This window comes from Notamacropus eugenii, chromosome 4 (genome assembly GCF_028372415.1).
Source record: "Notamacropus eugenii isolate mMacEug1 chromosome 4, mMacEug1.pri_v2, whole genome shotgun sequence".
In the NCBI taxonomy this organism is placed as follows: domain Eukaryota; kingdom Metazoa; phylum Chordata; class Mammalia; order Diprotodontia; family Macropodidae; genus Notamacropus; species Notamacropus eugenii.
The window spans coordinates 295,051,933-295,065,700 of NC_092875.1; the positions used below are offsets into that span (position 1 = coordinate 295,051,933).

The window sequence follows — 13,768 nt, forward strand, 5'->3', positions numbered from 1 at the left end:
CCACCCACAGGTGACGGGGGTCGGTGAGAGAGTCTCTTTGGCGGGCCGAGAGGGGAGTGGGGTGCCCCCATGGCTCTGGCCCCCCCCGGGAGATAGAAGCTGAGAGGCGGTTGCAGACAGGGGCTCCCCAAGCGGGCGGGAGCTTGGATCCATTGAGGAAGGTCTGTACATAAACCCCCTCAGGGAACTGAGCCTGAGAGGCAGCCCTGCCCCGACCTGACCATCTGAACTTAATTCTCACACTGAATAGCAGCCCTGCCCCCGCCAAAAGCCCTAAGGCGGGAAGCAGCATTTGAATCCCAGTCCCCAAACGCTGGCTGGGAGGACCAGGAGGCAAGGTGGGTGTGAGGAGAATATTCAGAGGTCAAGTCACTGGCTGGGGAGAATGCCCAGAAAAGGGAAAAGAAATAAAACTATTGATGGCTACTTTCTTGGAGATCAGACATTTCCTCCCTTCCTTTCTGATGAGGAAGAACAATGCTTACCATCAGGCAAAGACACAGAAATCAAGGCTTCTGTGTCCCAGCCCACCCAATGGGCTCAGGCCATGGAAGAGCTCAAAAAGAATTTTGAAAATCAAGTTAGAGAGGTGGAGGAAAAACTGGGAAGAGAAATGAGAGGGATGAAAGAGAAGCATGAAAAGCAGATCAGCTCCCTGCTAAAGGAGACCCAAAAAAATGTTGAAGAAATTAACACCTTGAAAACTAGCCTAACTCAATTGGCAAAAGAGGTTCAAAAAGCCAATGAGGAGAAGAATGCTTTCAAAAGCAGAATTAGCCAAATGGAAAAGGAGATTCAAAAGCTCACTGAAGAAAATAGTTCTTTCAAAACTAGAATGGCACAGATGGATGCTAAGGACTTTATGAGAAAGACAGATATCACAGAACAAAGAGAGAAGATTGGAAAAATGGAAGATAATGTGAAATATCTTATTGGAAAAACAACTGACCTGGAAAATAGATTCAGGAGAGACAATGTAAAAATTCTGGGACTACCTGAAAACCATGATCAAAAGAAGAGCCTAGACATCATCTTCCATGAAATTATCAAGGAAAACTGCCCTGAGATTCTAGAACCAGAGGGCAAAATAAATATTCAAGGAATCCACAGAACACCACATGAAAGAGATCCAAAAAGAGAAACTCCTAGGAACATTGTGGCCAAATTCCAGAATTCCCAGGTCAAAGAGAAAATATTGCAAGCAGCTAGAAAGAAACAATTCAAGTATTGTGGAAATACAATCAGGATAACACAAGATCTAGCAGCCTCTACATTAAGGGATCGAAGGGCATGGAATAGGATATTTCAGAAGTCAAAGGAACTAGGACTAAAACCAAGAATCACCTACCCAGCAAAACTGAGTATAATACTTCAGGGGAAAAAATGGTCTTTCAATGAAATGGAGGATTTTCAGGTTTTCTTGATGAAAAGACCAGAGCTGAAAAGAAAATTTGACTTTCAAACACAAGAATGAAGAGAACCATGAAAAGGTGAACAGCAAGGAGAAGTTATAAGGGACTTACTAAAGTTGAACTGTTTACATTCCTACATGGAAAGACAATATTTGTAACTCTTGAAACATTTCAGTATCTGGGTACTGGGTGGGAGTACACACACACACATGCACACACGCACACATACATAGAGACAGAGTGCACAGAGTGAATTGATTTTTTAAGATATGGGATCATATCTTAAAAAAAAATGAAATCAAGCAGTGAGAGAGAAATATATTGGGAGGAGAAAGGGAGAAATTGAATGGGGCAAATTATCTCTCATAAAAGAGGCAAGCAAAAGACTTATTAGTGGAGGGATAAAGAGGGGAGGTGAGAGAAAATCATGAGGTCTACTCTCATCACATTCCACTAAAGGAAAGAACAAAATGCACACTCATTTTGATAGGAAAACCTATCTCACAATACAGGAGAGTGGGGGACAAGGGCACAAGCAGGGTGGGGGGGAGGATAGAGGGGAGGGCATGGGGAGGAGAATGCAATCCGAGGTTGACACTCATGGGGAGGGAAAGGATTATAAGAGAATAGAAGTAATGGGGGACAGGATAGGATGGAGGGAAATATAGTTAGTCCTATACAACACAACTAGTATGGAAATCATTTGCAAAACTACACAGATTTGGCCTATATTGAATTGCTTGTCCTCCAAAGGGAAGGGGTGGAGAGGGAGGGAGCTAAAGAAGTTGGAACTCAAAGTGTTAGGATCAACTGTAATGTTCTTACCACTAGGAAATAAGAAAGACAGGTTAAGGGGTAAAGGAAGCTATCTGGCCCTACAGGACGAAAGAGAAGATGGAGACAAGGGCAGAGAGGGAGGATAGAAGAGAGAGCAGATTGGTCACAGGGACAATTAGAATGCTTGGGTTTGGGGGGGGAGGGGATAAAAGGGGAGAAAATTTGTAACCCAAAACTTTGTGAAAATAAATGTTAAAAGTTAAATAAAAAAAAAAAAGAAAAAAAAATGTTTAAAAAAAAAATTAGAACAGTAATGCCTGTGACACCTACCTTATGAGGTTATGAGGAAGAAACTATATTAGTGCTTTGCAAACTTTTGAGCGGTATATAAGTGGCAGTTGTTATTAATGAATTGTAGGTGGAAGGTAAATTCATTCTGTGACTGCTGTCTAATCATCAGGTCACGGTTATTTTTCCCATTGTCCCATCTAACTTTTGACCTGGCTTCTTAATCAGCCCTAGAATTACCAGGTCAATAGCCCTGAGTGGGGATGTGATATAGAAGTGAAGGGAAAACCACATCCTGACAATCTCTCACTACCATCTTACCTCCTTCCTCCCCATCTCACATTGCCCCCTCCATTCCAGCCCCTTAAGAAGTCCAATATCTGCTTTCATTCCTTATGCCACACCACTGGAGCACCTAATCCCTTAATCACTGGCACCTCCCTCTCCCAACCTCCCCATATTTTCCTCCAAATTCTCCCCCTACTGAAGTAGTACTTAGTACTACTAAGCATCTAAGGCAGGATTTGAACTGGCTCTTCCTGTCCCTAAGGCTAGCAGCATTTTTCTCTACTGCACCCACTTACCTTCTCTTTGTTGTTTTTCAGTCATGTCTGATGTTCTTGTGACCTCATTTGGAGTTTTCTTGGCAAAGATACTGGGGTGGTTTGCAATTTCCTTCTCCAGTTCATTTTACAGATGAGGAAACTGAGTCAAACAGGGTTAAGTGACTTACCCTGGGTCACACAGTTAGAATCCGAGGCCAGATTTGAACTCAGGAAGATGAGTCTTCCTGACTCCAGGCCCTACCCTCTATTCACTGTCCCACTTAGCTGCTCCATTGTTTCCTTATATAATTTCCCAAATCTACTATTCTAGACCTTTCCTTCCCTCATCAAGCTTCCATCACTATACAAATCCAATGTTCTATCCATGACATCATACTCTCTCGTTATCACCACCACCATTCTTGATAAATATCACGAGACAATCCCATTCTCTCCTTACACTCAGTACTAGATAGGAATGATGACCCAGATCTACGCTAACCTTCAAAATGCTCATGGAATAAAACCTATCCATGGTGCTTAGGTTTTTCAGTTTGTTTCTTTGTGCTGGTCTTTGAACTTAGTACATAGCATTGTTCCTATGGCCCAGCATGCTCCAAGCTCTTAATAAGTGATTTATAAAAATGGAATTCTGCACCAGAACCCAAGCTGAGTTTGTAAGTTGGGGTCAGCCTCTACTGCCTGATGACATCTCTTGGATTTATTTCTTTAGCCATTCAAATATTCTTTAAAGTCATGAGTGAGTAACCTTTCATATGAATGCTCAACCCAAGAGAACAAAGTTTAGGGTTGTAATCAAATAAGCTTACAGCTTACAATAAAGTCAAATTTATATGTATTTAGCAAAATGTTCATTATGCTAGATGAGAGACAATGAAACACACTTAACATACATCTATAGCATTGCATGTACTCAGTCAAACCAGGAATTTCTGGGGTCAAATATGAGGAACAGAGAAGGGAAATTGAATAGACTGGAGACCAGGAAGCTGTTCAAGACTTTCTCAAAACCCCTGAATCCTTAAACAGGAGAAATCAAGTCCCCCTGCTTCTTCATCGCAGGACATTTACAATCTGATTGCCTCAGGAACTGCTCTAGGCCAGTCACATGCCCTTCTTGGTGTCAGCACTCTTTCATCTCCAGGAGTAAGGATTAGGAGAGAATGTGCTTTAATGGAAAGCCAGGTGAACCCCAGTCAGAATGCCTCTTACTTCAATGTAAATGTCTGGTGAATGAAATTAGTGTTGATGAGTTTAATTAGATTGCTTTCCTAATTCCTAAAGCATGAAGTGATGGCAGCCCACAGCTGATTCCACTCAAAGCTTTTCAGAGATGTTCTAGCATTGGTGGGCTTTACCATCGTCTATCCACCATAGGAAACAGGTGTCATGGTAATTAGAAAGAATGAAATGAATGTTCTGCTAGTTAAATGATAGCTGGCAAAATGTTAAATAAAATTTGACTTTGGTGCCCTTCCACCTCTCTTTCTGCCTTCTTCCTTTATTTGGGGCCTCTTTCCCCACTTCCCTCCAAATCCAGGGTCCTCTGCTTGCTCAAAGAACTGTTCTTCCCCAGCCACTCCCTCCCCCCTCAGGATACCGTTTGCTTCCTCTTCCTCTCAATAAAAACTTTCTATAGTTAGTGAAAAGAGCTCTGGACTCCAGTTCAGGATACTAGGGTTCGAGTTTCACCTCTGACACCGTTTCCAAATCCATAAAATGAGGATTATAATTCCTCCACTACATACCTCAAAGGGTGATTGTGAAGAAAGCTCTATATAAACTTTACCATGTTGCATGACGTTGTTAGTTGATGGGCTGGTTAGTTTTACTGAGCTGCTTTTCCTTCCTTGTGTTTCTTTTTTAATTTTTATTTTTGTTACAATGGATGGCTCACTAGGTAAGGGAGGGATAAACTATTAAAGCTTAAAACTGCACTTAGAGTTTTGGGACAGTTTATATTCTGGAGCGAAGGTAAAGTGAAAACAAAGGGGGATATCAAAAAATGAGGAAAATTAAGAATTATGTATGAACGCAATTATTATTGTCACAGGTTTTCAGTGATTTCAGGGAATATGTTTTAAAAGTCACCTCAATAGATTAATTCCCAATACTGTAGCGTAGAATCAGGAAAAACAAAAATGGGGAGGATGTGGTTTTCATCCTTTTCCTACTATTCCCAGCAAGAAAACAAGGCTGGAGATGGGGGAAGCTATAACTGGGAACATTTCCACTACAGTTGTGGTGTCTTAGAAATACCTGCCACTGCCAAAGCTACACCACAGGTATTATTAGAACCATAGCTATAGAGCTCTAAGGGACTTTATAAGTCATTTAGTACAATTTTTTCATTAGGGAAACTGAGTACTACAGAGACTAAATGACCTGCTCAGAGCTGAGCTATCAGTCAGGATTCAAATCCAGGTTTTCTGCTTCCAAATTCAGGGACCTTGCATATAGCAAGTACTCAATAAATATCTGTTTAAACAAACAAATGAATAGATGGATGGTTGCCAAATGGGACCACTTAGACACAGCAAATGATATCTTTTCTTGGGTCTGGTATTATCAGTACCAACTTTTTGACCATATCTTTGGCATTCTTATCTTGGAATCTCTCTCAGTCCCTATGGGGCACAAGAGAGCACGTCAACAGAGTTTCTGATGAAAGCATGTTTGGAATATTGAAAATGCCTCTTCCGTGCCTAGACATAACAACTGGTCGCTGGCATGACTTGGGAAAGGATAGTGGCATGCTGCCGTCCCCTTGCTTTGCAGGAGAGAACTTAGGGAATGGAGGGGGACCAGCCTTTGTGTATGTGTATTTGCTCTGTATGTTTGTTTAAATGAATGCCTCTCTGTCTTCTGGATATTATATGTCAAACCTCATCTTCTCCACTGGATGGGAAGAAGGGTGTTCCTTAATTTACTGGAGTTTGGGAGAAAAGGTCACGACTTCTGTTCTCCCCTACTGTAAGAACTGTATGTGTTTGGCCGATAATCCTGGTATCTTTTTCTGTTGGCTGCCAGTTATTTGTAGGGGCAGAAGCTGATGATTTTGGAGGCTTGTTACTACAGGAGAATGCCTAAGGAATGTCGTGGTTACTCCAACTTCTGAGAAATGCAGGATCAAGGATTCTCACTTAGGTCAATGTAACTGCAAGCACACAGCTCCCCGGGCTACAATGTTCATGCTGCTGCCAGTAAATTTTAGAACTGGTGTTAACATACAAGCCACTGCATAGCTTTGGAGTCCCTTACATTGATACCACACACTGTAATGTCAGATTCTAGGATGGTCGGGTCTGGACTGTCTTGGTTTCTGTCCGTGTCAGCTCAGGACAGCACAAACACTTGTTACTAGATGTTTTCAACTTTGATTTTGTATCTTTGGGCCACGTTCAATAGAATGAGACATCCTCTTCTTCCATGTGGATTTGATCTGGCTGCTTTTTTTCTCATTTCTTCCCCTTGCCTCTGTCTTTTTTTTTTTTAAACTAGATATTGAGATTTCAGATACTTACATGTGGTACAGTCAGAGAAATGTGGATGTTACTGTGTTAGAAAAAAAAAAACTTTGAAGAAGATTCTGAGATTATTATGCTGTCAGAAGAAATACAGAAGAGCTGGTTAATGACTGAAGTATTTTGAATAACTCCGTCCTTGAAGATGGTTAATAAGATATCTAAAATTTCCCTTCTTTTGTAGAATGTAAGCTCCTTGAGGACAGAAAGTGTTTCACTTTATCATATTTAGAATTTATATTCCCAGCACCCATCACAGTGTCTGGTACATAGCCAGAGATTAATGTATCATTGTTGACTGATTCCTTTTTTTTAAAAATTATTTTTATTATTTTTAAAATTTATGGAATAGAACAAGTATTTCTGTGACAGCATAATAAAAGAGATGCTTGCACTTGAAACTGCAAATCTATTATGTACAACTTGCTATGCATTTAAAACATAAAATAAAGTTATCATTTAAATTTCTTCTTTTTCTTCCTTCCCGCCACTCCCCCACCTCTGATCCAGAGATGGTTACCATTAGACACAAATAGGTATACAATTATATATTCTCTAGGAGGCTTACTCGAGCATCCCGGTGAAATGAAAGATTTGTAGTTCAGTAAAACCTGGCTCATATCCTGCCTCTGATGCTTACTAGTCATATGATCATATGGAAATCATGTATCCTTTCGGAGTCTCAGTCTTCTCAGCTGTAAAATGGGGATAAGAATATCTGTAGTGACTCTTGCAGAGAGTTATTGTGAAGATCAGATGGGAATTATCTTGGGATGGTAATAGAAATAACAAAAGCAGCTCATGGGAAGCTTAAATCCAAGTAAGGAAGTGAGACAGAAGAGAACAGCTAGTTGGCCTTGAGGAGTTTTTCTCTAGCTATGGATGAAATATAACCCAAACCCCTGGATGATCTGGTCAATGTGACTGAGCCACTGTCACAATTGTTGAAAGCTCATGGAGAATGGGAGAGGTATCCCAGAACTAGAAATGGGCAAAAGCTCTGCCAACCATTTTTCTTTTTTAAAATTAAATAAAAAATATTTTTATTACATTTAAAGTTTTGAACTATATCTCTCCTTCCCTCATTATCTACACTAGAGAAGGCCACCATTTGACACAGATATATGTGCATATATAAGTACATATATGCACATATGTGTACATGTAAAACCTATGTATATCTATATGTATATGTATATCCATTTCATGCTATTTATTCTATATATCAGTTCTTTCTCTGGAGGTAAATAGCATCTTCCTTTATAGGTCCTTTGTAGTTGATCTGAGTATTTATAATACTCAGAATAACTTAGTCATTCATAGTAATTCCTAAAAGAATATTGCTGTTACTGTGTATAGCATTTCCTTGGTTCTGCTCATTTCACTTTTCATTATTTAATGCAATTCTTTCCATGTTTTTCTAAAATCAGTCTGCTCCTCATTTCTTATAGGACAGTAGTGTTCCGTCACCATCATATACCATAACTTGTTTGGCCATTCCCCAACTGATGGGCATCCCCTTAATTTCCAGTTCTTTACCTCCACAAATATTTTAGAACATATAGGTTCTTTTGCTTTTTCCCTGATCACCTTCAGAAACAGACCTAATAGTGGTATTGCTGAATCAAAGGGTATACAGTTTTATAACTCTTTGGGCATAATTCCAGATTGTTTTCTGAAATGATGGGATCAGTTCACAGTTCCACCAGTAGTGTGTTAATGTCCCAATTTTTTCACATGCCCCTACCATTTGTCATTTCATCTTTCTACCATCTTAGTCAATCTGATAGTTAGGAAATGATATTTCAAAACTGTTTTAATGTGCATTTCTCTGATCAATAAAGATTTAGGGCCTTTTTAGTATGACTATATATAGTTTTGATTTCTTCATCAAAAAACTGCCTGTTCATATCACTTAACCATTTATTGATTGGGAACTCTCTTAATTTTCACAACAGGGAAGAAGGCCAAATCTATAGACTATGGGCTAGTGAGCATGATTCTGATTCCTGGAAAAAATGTAGATCACATTATCAAAATTTAGTGAAAATTCAAAAAAGGGAGCAGCCACAAGAAAGAATCAACGTGAACTCCATCAAAGTAAGTCATGATAGACTATATCCTTTTTCTTTGAGCAGAGTTAGTAGGATGATAGATCAGGGGAATGTATAGAGAGTAGGTTACGTACCTTTAGCTGGACATTTGATAGTCTTTTGTGCTATTCATGAAAAAAAAATAGAGATGGATACATTTTAGATGATAGCATAATTATATGGGTTTGGAATTGATTAAATGACTGGACACAAAGAGTAGTCATTAATAGTTAGGTATGGTATTTGAAAGTTTTCTAGCGGAGCATTCCAGCCCTGGTCTTTTTGGATTTTTGTCAATGACCTGAATAAAAGTATAGATGTTGTACTGAAGAGATGCAACTGACACAAAGGTAGAAGGGAATTAACATGTTGGACAGCAGATTTGAGATCCTCTCCCCCCAAAAAATACTTAAAAGGCTAAATGGTTGTGCACAACCTAACTCAATAAGGGGGTTCTTAAATTGGGATCTGCAGACCCTTGTGGTCTGTGAACAGATTTTAGAGGGTACATTAATTGGGATAGAAAAAAATTACATCTTTCTTTTCACTAATCTCTAATTGAAATTTAGATTTCCTTCAGTTGTGATAGAGGATAGGGGATAGAGTGCCAGGCCTAGAGTCAGGAAGATCTGAGTTCAAATCTGGCCTCAGACATTCACTAGCTGCATGACCCTGGGCAAGTCACTTAAGCCTGCTTGCCTTGGTGTCCTCTTCTGTAAAATGAACTGAAGAAGGAAATGGCAAACCACTCCAGTATCTCTGCCAAGAAAAGCACAAATAGGGTCCCAGAGAGTTGCAACAATGAAGAGATTAATGATACCTAGGAATAGGGAGGTGATAGTTTCCTTGTTCTCTGGAAAGAACATGCCTCATTTGAAATATTTCATTCCATCCATGTGGGCACCACATCTTAACAAGGACATCGGATAAACCAGAGAGCATTAAGAAGAGGATGAAGATTAGTTGAAGGAGATGGAATGTGTAGTCTAGAGAAAGAAGATTTGGGGCAGAGGCCTCAGAGATGCCTTCAAGTATTTGAAGAACTGCCGTGTGAAAGAGGGAGTAATTAGATTTAGGATCACAAGTTGATATAGAGGCAGAAGAAATCTTGGAGGCCATCTAGTCCAACCCACTCATGTTACAAATGAGGAAACTGAGGCCCGTAGAGGTTAAGTGATTTGCTCAAAGTAATACAGGTAGTTAGTAGAAGAACTGGGGCTCAAGCCCAGGACCTCTGAGTTTAAATCCAGTGCTCTACCCATTGTAATGGTACTTGGCTTGGTCCCAGAGAGCAGAACTAGGAATGATCTCTGGAAGTTGCAGAGAGGAAGATGTAGGCTCAACGTAAAGAGAAACTTTCTAACAATTACAGCTATCTAAAAGCAAAATGTTGTACTCTGGGAGGTAGTGGGTGTTCACTTCTTACAGGTCTTCAAGCAAATATTGGATGATCAGTTTTGTGGCTGTTCTAGATGGGATTCCTGTAAAGGCTGGGATTCTGATATCCTTCCTCATTGTGACATCTTGTGATTTTTACCTTACCAATGTCATGGGGTCCATAGGGATTGGTCACAATTATTGTAAAGTACTCTGAGAATGGATTATGAGGAATGGGGGAAAAGCTATCATGTAGTTGTGTAGCCTACTAGGTCAGTTGGATTAGATCATCTCTAAAGTCCTTTTGATATTATGATTTCATTGCCTTGGACAAATCGATCTCTAAGATTGTTTCCTTATCTATAAAACGGGAATAATAATACTTGTACTGCACTGCTCTGCCTGCCATGAGAAGCAGTATGTTACGGTGAATAGAAAGGGGAATTTTGGGTTAGGAAGCCTGAGGTCAAATCACACTTCTGACTCTATCATTTGTGTGACCATGGAGCAAGTCACTTAACCTCTGAATTTCAATTCTTTAAAACTGTAATAAGTTTATAGACTAGTTGTGATCTGCTGGTGGGAATCACCCCTACCAAATAAGGCTTTGACTTTTAGGGTTCTTGTAAAGATTAAATGAGAGATGATGTTCACGAATGCACTTTGCAAGCTCAAAGTGCTAGATATTATAAAAGTCATTATTGAATGTGTCTGCCAATGGAGAAATCTGCAAGCATTTTTTACCTGACACAAAATGCTTTAGATAACTGTGCAGTTTTTCTCCCAAAGTTCTTTTTTTGATGTTCTTTTAAGTCTTTTAGCAATATCTGAGAAAAAGGCCTCAATTAGGTACATAAAATCCCTGATACCCAGTAATCTCCCTTTTAATAAGGAAGGTTCCCCTCTGTCTCTGAGCAGTGTGTAAGCAGCAGGAGACACTAGGGGTAAGGAGAAGTAAGGGCAGTGAATCAGGGCTATGGCTGTACTTGGGAGCGAGAACCATTGATGGGTTGTCAGGGTCCACAGGGAGCAGTAAAGATTTTGCATCCCGAATTTGTAAATCTTTTACAATGTTTATTATGCCAATGATAATAATTCCCCAGTAACACATCTGATCTTTTGTTTTCAGCAGTGATGATGCTTTTCTGACTCATGTTGGACTTGGCCTTGCATCTCTTGATCTTTTTCTGCTGTGCTCACTCAGAACTCTCCAGGCTGCATCTTGAAATGAAGGGGCTAATGATTATCCCCCAGATTTGAGAGAATATAAAGGCATTCTGTGTCCAGTGGGCTTCTTTGTTCAGACTCCCAGATGCCTCAGGAGGAGGAAAAGCTATTTGTAAGAATAGGAAATGTAGACAATTGACATGTTTCCTTTTGTCTACTTACTTTCCCCTAAAAAAAACCCCCAAACCTCTGAAAACCTTAGCCTTCCTCTTTAAGGCTATTGTTACTGATAATCATCAATGTCTGTTCTTTGGAAAAATCTAGGAATAGGAAATGACTTGAAGTAGGCCATAAACACAGAGAATGGGAATGTAAGAAGTGTTAGGAGAAGTTTTTATGACTCACCTCAAGTCAATTCCTATTCCTGACCTGTCCCCAAAAAAGTATTCATTTGGACTATCAGTCATGATAAGGGATGGACTGAGGATTTTAGTAATTTGTTTTAAAGAGAACTACAGACCAAATAATTTCAGGAAAACAATTTGTCAGGTGATTTGGGTTTTGAGGGATGATGAGTGCAAGAGACTTCTCAGTTACATGCACCTAGAGACAAAGGAAATGGAAGAAAGGTCCCAGGGGTCTGGAATTTCTGTGGCCCATGTAATCGATAATAATAGCTCTAGGCTCCAGATTTATGATTGTAAGAAACTATGATTGTAAGGCCCTGGGGGGTACCTATAAGATTGGAGAACTGATTTGGAAGGCTCCAAATTGTAGCTTCTCTCATCTTCAACCTTGTTCTCCTACTGGAAAGAGTGAGGGAATGTATAAATGAAAAAGCATTTATTAAGTGTTTACTATGTGCCAAGTATAGGGATACAAATAGAATAAAAAAAGAACCCTTAAGGAGCTCACACTCTAATTATATGAGACAACACACACAAAAGAAGCCAGTTGCAGGTTGCCAAGGGCACAGTGTCATGGGGATGACAAGACTTAGAGGTCCCTAGGGTGTATCAGCAGGTCAGATAATAGTGCCCAGGGGGTCTAGAAGGCATCATGGTAGGGAAGATGTCAAGTCCTGGTAGTCCTCACCAGACCACCTCGCTTGAAATTCACATCAACTGAGTGAAGTAGGTAATGCAAATATTTTTATTCCTATTTTACAGATGAGAAAGCTGAGACTCAAGTCACTAAGTGGCAAAGCTGGCATCAAATCTAGGACTTCTGATGCCTTTGCTATTTTTACTACACCAAACTGCATTGGCACTGTTCTCATAATATATACCATGGAAGATATAGGGAGATCCAGAGAAATTTGAGGAAGATCCATTTTGAGACTGTGATTGATGGAAGAACCCTCACTTTCAATGGTGTGATCCTACATGCTGGACAAAATGTTATACTGGCATCCTGGAAACCTGAGTTCAGATTATAGCTTTGCTTTCCAGTTCCTTTGTAATCATTTGCCTCATCTATAACATTGGAGACATCAGCGTTCCCATTTTTACATTACACAGCGTTGTGAGGAAAGAGCTTTGTAAATCTTAAAGCACTGTGAAAACGTGAGTTATTATCCATCACTTGTTTACAAGATAGAAAGCTAGTGGATGATCAGGTCAAGAAGACAGTCTTTTTCCTATGTCTAATATATTCCTATTCCTAAAAATGCTATTAAAAAATATATAGGAAAGCCTATTAATTCCCAGACTTCTGATCTTTGCAGGGATGAACACTTGTCTATTCAAAAGCATTCAAAGATTCTCTTTTGCCTTTAGGATAAAGTGCAATGTTCTTAGCCTGGCATTTGGAATCCCTTGCAATCTGACCCCGAGCTATCTTTCTAATTTTACTTCATTTCACTTCCATTTAAGCTCTCACCATTCTAATTAAATTAGTCTCCTAGTTGTCCCCTACCCTTAACACTCTATCACTCACTTTGGTGGTCCCTCATGTATGGAACATTCTCCTCTCTCTCACTCCCAACTCAGAGTGCCCTTAACTTCCTTCAAAGCACAAATTCCCCTACATGAAGCTCCCCAGTTACAGTCCTCTCTCCCTCCTGAAATTACTTTGTGGTATTTTGCATTTATTTCCTGTACTTTTGTACATGTTTCATCTCCCAGTAGAATGTAAGTTCCTTGAAATCAGGAATTGTTTAGCTTTTACTTTGCTTTTCTTCAGTGTTTAGTAGGATGGCGTCCACATAGCAGTTACTCAGTGTTTGCTGAACTGAATTTGAAATGGGGGATTAGGTGGGTGTTAAAGAGAATGTCACACACGGGTAGTTGTTGTTGAGTCAGTTCAGTTGTGTTCTACTCTCTGTGACCCCATTTGGAAGTTTCTTGGTAGAAGTACTGGAGTGGTTTGCCATTTCCTTTTCCAGTTTATTTTACAGATGAGGAAATTGAGGCAAGCAGGGTTAAGTGACTTGGTCAGGGTCTCACAGCTAGTAAATGCTTCAGGCTGGATTTCAGCACAGGATCTCCTGACTCCAGGGCAGTTGTTTTAACATTTGCACTACTCAGCTGCCCCTAGGTGGTGCAGTGGATAGAACACCAGTG

The 13,768-nt window shown here is 39.9% G+C and overlaps 1 long non-coding RNA gene across 2 annotated transcripts in view; it reads left to right on the plus strand.

Annotated features, from left to right (window-relative positions):
- LOC140501359 (uncharacterized) overlaps positions 1-12,906 on the plus strand; it is an 82,846-nt gene extending 69,940 nt beyond the window's left edge. Inside the window, exons 5-7 of one of the 2 annotated variants that reach the window (XR_011966151.1) lie at positions 8,526-8,667; positions 11,167-11,376; positions 12,374-12,906. This is a non-coding gene — a long non-coding RNA (uncharacterized lncRNA). Of the gene's footprint in view, positions 1-8,525; positions 11,377-12,373 lie in introns of both variants that reach the window. The other variant, XR_011966150.1, reaches the window with a different exon arrangement.
- Positions 12,907-13,768: the final 862 nt, after the last annotated feature.